Here is a 7221-nt window from a genome sequence, read left to right as displayed (position 1 = left end):
CTGGAGCATTGATCCTTTACAGTCCGTGTTTTTGAGTGTGAATCAAGTGAGCAGGTGCAGGTGTGTGTGGGAGAGTGTGTGTGTGTGTGTGTGTGTGTCCTGCTGTCCTCTCCCTTCTGTTCTGCCCCCACCCAGCCTTCCCTTCCCACTCCTGTTGGCCCACAGCAGCACTGGACCAAACCTCTTGGTTCACCATATGGGTAGGATTAACCCTTTATGTTCAGCACACTGCTCCACAGTTTTGTTTCCCCCTCTCTCTCTCTCTCTCTTTTGGTTAAGATTTTATTAAACCTGAATAATTCAGTTGAATAGTGACGGGCAGCTGCACTCCTATATGGAGGCGTATGCATGTTTCTTTTTCCCACGCACCACAGAGATTCACTTTTAAAGAGGATCAGGAGCAGAGGAGGTCTGTTACTTGGACCATGTCACCATTACTTTTCAGCTCCTCATAAGAGACAGGTCAGGCGAAAAAGATTCCTGAGATTCCTGTGTGGCTGTTCTCCGGCGCCCGTGACAACAGTGACAAAGCAGGCCGAGTGGTGGGGGGTCTGGACGTCAAAGGGACACCCAGTCAGTAACCACAGCCTTGAGCTTGAAATGAAACCAGCCTCTGGAGCATCTCTTCTTCCTGCTGGCCTTTTGTGGTGAGCAGTGACGCGGCGTGGTGCACTGAGGACACAAAGGCGGACGGTGAATGTGTTCAGAGCAAATGCCCCGGCCTGCAAGACAGTAAAGTAAAATAAACACAGTCAGTGTGTCAGTGTTTAGGAGGGCACCCACAGTCCACAGTTTCAACACTTTCTCAGAACATATCTTGGGCCACACATGGTCTAGTCCTGATGACCACTCAAAGCTGCTTCACACCCATTCACATGCTGGCACAGCCTTCAGGAGCAATGTGGGGGCTATCTTGCTTCAACAGAGCCGGGAATCAAACCCACAACCTTTGAGTTGCAAGGTGACTCGCTCTACCACTGAGCTACAATCGCCCAGGTATTGATGAAGTGGTTGCACTCTTGCCTTTGCAGCAAGAAGACCTGGGTTTGCGACCCAGTTGGAACAAGGGCCTTTTTGCATGAATTTGCATGTTCTCCCCTTGTATACGTGGGTTTTCTCCGAGTTCTTCAGGTTCTTTATCTTCAATATGGGTATTAGGCAAATTAGACATAGGTGTAAGTGTGAGATATATGGACTGGCAAACTGTCCAGGGTGTCCCCCACCTATCGCCGCCCCCGTGACCCTCATGTGAAGGATAAAACAACGGATGAATGGATGGATGGATCCTAATGCACATTCTTGGGTTGAATCCATTCACTGTCACACACGAGTGTGAACTGAAAGCGGTGACCTTCTCTCAAGTTGGTCACCGTCCAGCTGTGACGTACAGGCAGTGATGTGTCTTTGTTTCCCGCCCCACAGGAGGCATCACTCTGCTTCCAGCTGAGGAAATGAGTCATGAGCGTGTGCTGAGTTCAGGTTTCCGTGTGCTCTAAACTTTGACCATGAACGCTGTTACACACTGACCAACTCCCACCGCATCATAAGCACCTATTTACGTCACGTGCATCTCGCTCTCTCTCTCTGAACCATCCTCCATCCTGTGGTCTTATCTGACCTGCATGCATCCACTGATGCCTCAACTTGCAGGAGGAGATAGCGGCAGGCGCTTGGAATGGACATTTTCTTTGCAGAGGCCCTGTCTCCTCCAGTGTGATGGATGGATTTTTTTATCACGGAGGCAGACAGTGTGGATTAGAAAATAAACACTGTGAGTCCACAAAGAGCTCTGTCGGGAGGATCTCCTCATCTGAAGGACAGGTAATGTGAAATGTGAAGAAGACATTTATCCCCGGAGGCCAACTAAAGGCTCATGATGAATCCTTGGTCCTCAGACACATCAATCACAACAATTCTAGGGGCAGAGCTTTGTCCCCTTGAGGGAAAACAACCCATTATTTGACCCACTGATGCTCTTCCCTAAAGTGTATTGATGGACTCAAGACTGTTTGAACACGCCTGCTACACCACAGACTGCCATGACCTTGAAAGGAAATTACAGGGTGGGGGAAAATAAAGGTGTAATATTAAGTATGATCGTTTGCCCTGTTTCCTACCACGGCGTCTCTCACGCAACTTTACAACTCTCCTAATTATTATCTTACAGGTCAGGGGGGGGGGAATGTAAACAACTCGATGCAAAATAAGGGAACAGGTGCTGGTGTGACATCCGTGAACGTCACACGTCAATGACTATCAAAGGAGAGCGACTTTGAGAAACATCTTTGACATGTACGTGGCACACATTCCAGTCGCAGCCTGCACGCTGCACGCTCTCTCTCTCTCTCTCTGTATTAGAAGTGTGGTGATTGCAGGTTTTTTATAGAGAACACAGTGACGGCTCATTGTAAGTGCAGCTTCTCTGAGCCATCGTCCAACATGCCACGTGTCTGCCGGGCCGGCCAGACGGGACTGGCACTCTTCCTCGCTATAAAATGCAGCTGGGAGCATCAACAGCTGTTGAAGAGCAGCTCTTTCCATAACGACATAGGGTGCGTGTTTGGAGGGAGGTTAACTAAACGTGAACAGGAGGATACTTGAGGTGGACGAGTGAAAGTACAGTCGGCCGCGTCGCAGCAGCAGAGTTAATGAGTGTCAGAGGAGGGGGAAATGCATCCAAACCTCATTGACACAAACACACAGTGTGAACGCACAGTGAAGTGAGAACAGAGTGCGTGCAAAGCGCATGTTTACGATACAGTAGGTGAACCTCAAAGTCACAGTCTTTGAGTGGCTGAATTTTAAGGTTTTGGTATGTAGGACCCTTCAAATTCCATAAAGGACTTTGCACAAAGAAGTAGCAAGAATGCATGTTGTGTATCTTCAGAGCAGTGGAAGTCCCCATTGTTCTTTGCGCACACATGTTTTTGAAATGGTGTTGTTTACAGGAGTTGGCATTCATACTTCCCTTTCCTTGCCTTAAAGTGAAACATTGTCGTGTCCAATGTAAACTTGTTATAACTCTACATCGCAGTCAAAGCTGCAGTGTGTAACCTTTTCAGCATGAAACCAATGTTGTTTACATTCAAACCACCACTGCTTTGGGCTGCTGTCAGCTCCACACAAATCTCTCTCTGTGTTTCTCGGATTAGCAGCGTTTTGTTTTGTGTCTGTGGTGACACAGACTGCTGCGTTTGACATCGCAAGTGACGGAGCGAGAGCGAAGGCAGGAAGCTCTGAGACGTGAGTGAGATACCAAAACAAATGTTGGAATGAGAACAGGGGGTACGCTTTTGAGGGGGATTGCAACTCTAGCATTGTTATGGCGACAGAAGTTACACACTGAGGCTTTAACAACTCTTGTAAGGCCATACACCTTTTGTCCTCTGGGGGACTGTTATTTTAAGCATATGTGTATACAGTAAATTAATCAAATAGTCAAATAATCATACTTCAGTCCAACCCATTAGCAAAAATTGTCTTTGTCTTTTGTTTTTGAATTTAGGGCCCATAGACCTTGTTTACATAAAAGTATACCTTGTTTTTGAGTTAAAATAAAATGAAACAATTAATTACTTTGACTATTTGACTTATCAAAGCTGGTTTGACTGTGATTTAAAGAATACAAGTGGAAACCTCTGTGTTCAATTCTGTGTTGCACCTTTAATGCCAACTTCATTCAAACACATTAACACCATTTTTCTCTATTCCATTTGGAATTTAAGGCCAATTAGACCTCATTTACACAAACGTCTACCTTGTTTTTGAGTAAAAATAAATAAAATCATCAATTATCCTGACTCTAGCTGACAATCAGGGTCATGTGTGCTCATAGGTCATCACAAACTGGTCTGGTATTATGCCAAAGTCCAGTTTGGATGCTGTTTTTAAACATCTGTTGTCATTTTTGACCCCCACTGTATTTCAACTTTTTAGTCAACCTCAGTACGTGTCATATAAAACATGTCAAACACATTTAAGCTAAACACACTAATGCCAATTGAAAATGTTAACTTTAGATGTAAGTTCTATGTTTGTTAATATACTTAAGTAGAATACTAATAAACACATGAAATAAACACACAGCGTGGCTTCGGAGTCCAATTATCTTGTCCACCAAGTTGATGTTTCAAGAGCAACATGTTCATCAATCATTCAATCAATGGCACACGTGCCTGCTCGCCTGTTCCATTTATACATTCCCAGAATCCTCCAGTGTGTGCGTGTGTGCACGTGTGTGCACGTGTGTGCATGTGCAGACACAAAATGCACACACCCACACACACGTGCACTTGCTCTGCCGCTTGAATTAAAATGAAATTGATTTCTCTTATCTTGCTCTCCGCACCCTTGCCATTCCCTCTCCTTTCATTGCACACAACCTGGAGACACAACACTCCAGGTGAATTTCAATGTCAGAGACGCGAAGGTAACATCGCAATCTGTTCATTCTATCAAGTGGTTGTGTGTGTGTGTGTGTAGGTGTGTTTGTGCGCTCCTGTGCGTGTGTGTGTGTACAGTATGTGAGTGATTGGTGGGGGGGTGAAGCCATTCATCTGTCTGGTGTGATCGTGGCTCTCTGTAACCAGGCCGAGGCGTGAGCATGCACTGTGATCTCCGAGATAAGAGTCATCCATCTGCTGTGTGTATCTGTCAGGACCCAGGCAGCTCTGCTTATCACTGCACTCATCCATCCCCCTCCATCATACTTACTCTCCCTTCACCCCCCCTCTCTCTCTCTGTGTTTTCCTTTCTGCATATTTGTGTGTGCACATGTGAAGATTAAGAAAAGGAAAGTATAATTTAAGATATCTTTGAAACGTGTGAAGTAAAATAAATGTATTTCAGTTTGAGAGAACTATGGAATTAACTACCTCAGAAGTGTTAAACTGGCGGGGCACATGTGGCCCACAACTTAATATCATGTTATGATGGAAACATGGCCTGTGACCTGAGACACAGCTGCCAGCGAGGTGATAGAATACACACACAATATAATACTGAAAATATACAGTATAGTAGGGGTGGGGATTGCCAGAGACACCACGATACGATATTATCAAGATATTTAAGTCACAATACGATATCACAATATTTAAGTCATGATATGATATTATCACAATATTTAAGTAATGAAACGATATTATCACAATATTTAAGTCACGATACAATACTATCACGATATTTAAGTCAAAATACGATATCACGATATTTAAGTCAAAATACGATATCACAATATTTAAGTCATGATATGATATTATCACAATATTTAAGTCACGATACAATATTATCACGATATTTCAGTCAAAATACGATATCACAATATTTAAGTCACAATACGATATTATCACAATATTTAAGTAATGAAACGATATTATCACAATATTTAAGTCACGATACAATATTATCACGATATTTAAGTAAAAATACGATATCACGATATTTAAGTCATGATACGATATTATTACAATATGATATTTAAGAAACAATACGATACAATATTATCATGATATTTAAGTCACAATATGATATCACAACATTTAAGTCATGATACGATACACTATTATCACAATATTTAAGTCATGATATGACATCATCACGATAATTAAGTCATGATACAATATTATTACAATATTTAAGTCACAATACAAGTATTTGGTCTCAAAAGCGTTATCAAAATTATTGCAATATTTCACTGTATCAACTCAATCAATTTTTTTCCCCCAACCCTTACATTTATTACATTCAACACTAAATATCTCTCTCTCTCACACACACACACACGTATAATATATATATATGTATATATGTATAAAAGCAATTACAGTTGTCCATGTTATAACTCTGTTTCAAAAGCATAATGTGAAATAACTATACTTATCTAATTGTATTTTCTTGTCAATGCTGATATTCTAGGATATCTCACAGGAGAGGCAGGAGTAAACCGTGGGCTTCAGTCTACTCCATATTTTTTTTTTGGTTAGTGATTGTATCGGAGAATATTGTGTGAAATGGATGCGTAAATATGCACTTGCTTTCACCAAAAATCATATCATATCACAAAAGAATGCAGGCCTTCGGAAAAATACATGTGGACACGTGCAACAACACACACTAACACAGTGTACACAGGTAGTTGGTATTCACTGGGTATTCTGCCTCAACTTCTCCAATTACCCACAAAAGACGGCACCACGAGCAGTTCTCTTGTCTTGAACACACTCCCAACATCAATCACACACGCACATGAAGAATGAGCTGCTGTGTTAATCTTCCCAGTGTTGGGTCTGGATCAGGCTCCACCAAAGCTTGAGGCAGCACAACAAAATGATTTGTGTACAGTAGCAACACCAGCTCAGCCCGGCGGAGTGTAGTTTACAGAGGGGGAATCCATTTACCACACACGCACACACACACACACACAAATGAGGACAATGCTCAGACCGCAAAAGCAGCCTTAGGACAGCTTTGTTGTCCCAGCAATCTGTACTTAGTTTGTCAGGATCAATATTGTAGGAAGCCTAGTCTATTATTAATTCATAGTTGTAAAAACATTGTGTGCTGAGGTGGGACTGAATAAAGCCACTTCACAGAGGAGACCAACTCATGGGACCACATGGGATCACTTCATCTGTATTAATAGTATATGCCCATCCTAGAGTGCATGCCGTGGGTGCCCACAGCAGGACAGGTTTTTTGCTAGTGGAATATTTATAGCTGTGCATTAAAAGTGGAATCAAGGGTTTAAGTGTACCATTGCAACACCACTGCTGCTCCTTTGTCTGGGCCTGTCCAAAAAATGCGTTGCCCGGGGCTACTTGCAGTGCTACGTTCACAAAAAACGTCATTGATATTACACAAAGCTGTCATTACAAAGATGGGGAGTGCATTATATGAGCAGCTGTACTTTGAGAGGGATTTGTTTAAACTCTTCCGTTTAAAGAGGAACACGTCACCGCCAAGAACATCAAAGGTGACTTTTACGTCAGTGTGTCGCACGTGTTATTGCTCCCCGTTTTGTTTCACACGGATAACAAGAGAAGGATAACATAATTAAGTGGTTGTTTAAATACTGGCATTTAAGGACTTGATGACACTTTTCACACAAAACCAAAACAAACGCCTGAAAAAGAGGTAAGAGAATAAGTTGAGCTACACCGCCATCTTGTGGCTCTCATGAGGGACAACAGTTGTTTGTGAAAGCACCAACACACAGCAAGA

At 42.7% G+C, this 7221-nt stretch overlaps 1 protein-coding gene across 1 annotated transcript in view; it reads right to left on the bottom strand.

Annotated features, from left to right (window-relative positions):
- The window catches only part of LOC131468561 (semaphorin-3F-like), a 15165-nt gene extending 15039 nt beyond the window's left edge, over positions 1-126 (bottom strand). The window contains exon 1 of the mRNA XM_058642955.1: positions 1-126. This exon is cut by the window's left edge and continues 368 nt beyond it. The gene's annotated coding sequence lies outside the window, so the exon portion shown is untranslated.
- Positions 127-7221: the final 7095 nt, after the last annotated feature.

The sequence above is a fragment of the Solea solea genome, chromosome 11 (assembly GCF_958295425.1).
Source record: "Solea solea chromosome 11, fSolSol10.1, whole genome shotgun sequence".
Lineage (NCBI taxonomy): Eukaryota > Metazoa > Chordata > Actinopteri > Pleuronectiformes > Soleidae > Solea > Solea solea.
This window is presented reverse-complemented; position numbering and strand designations above follow the sequence as displayed.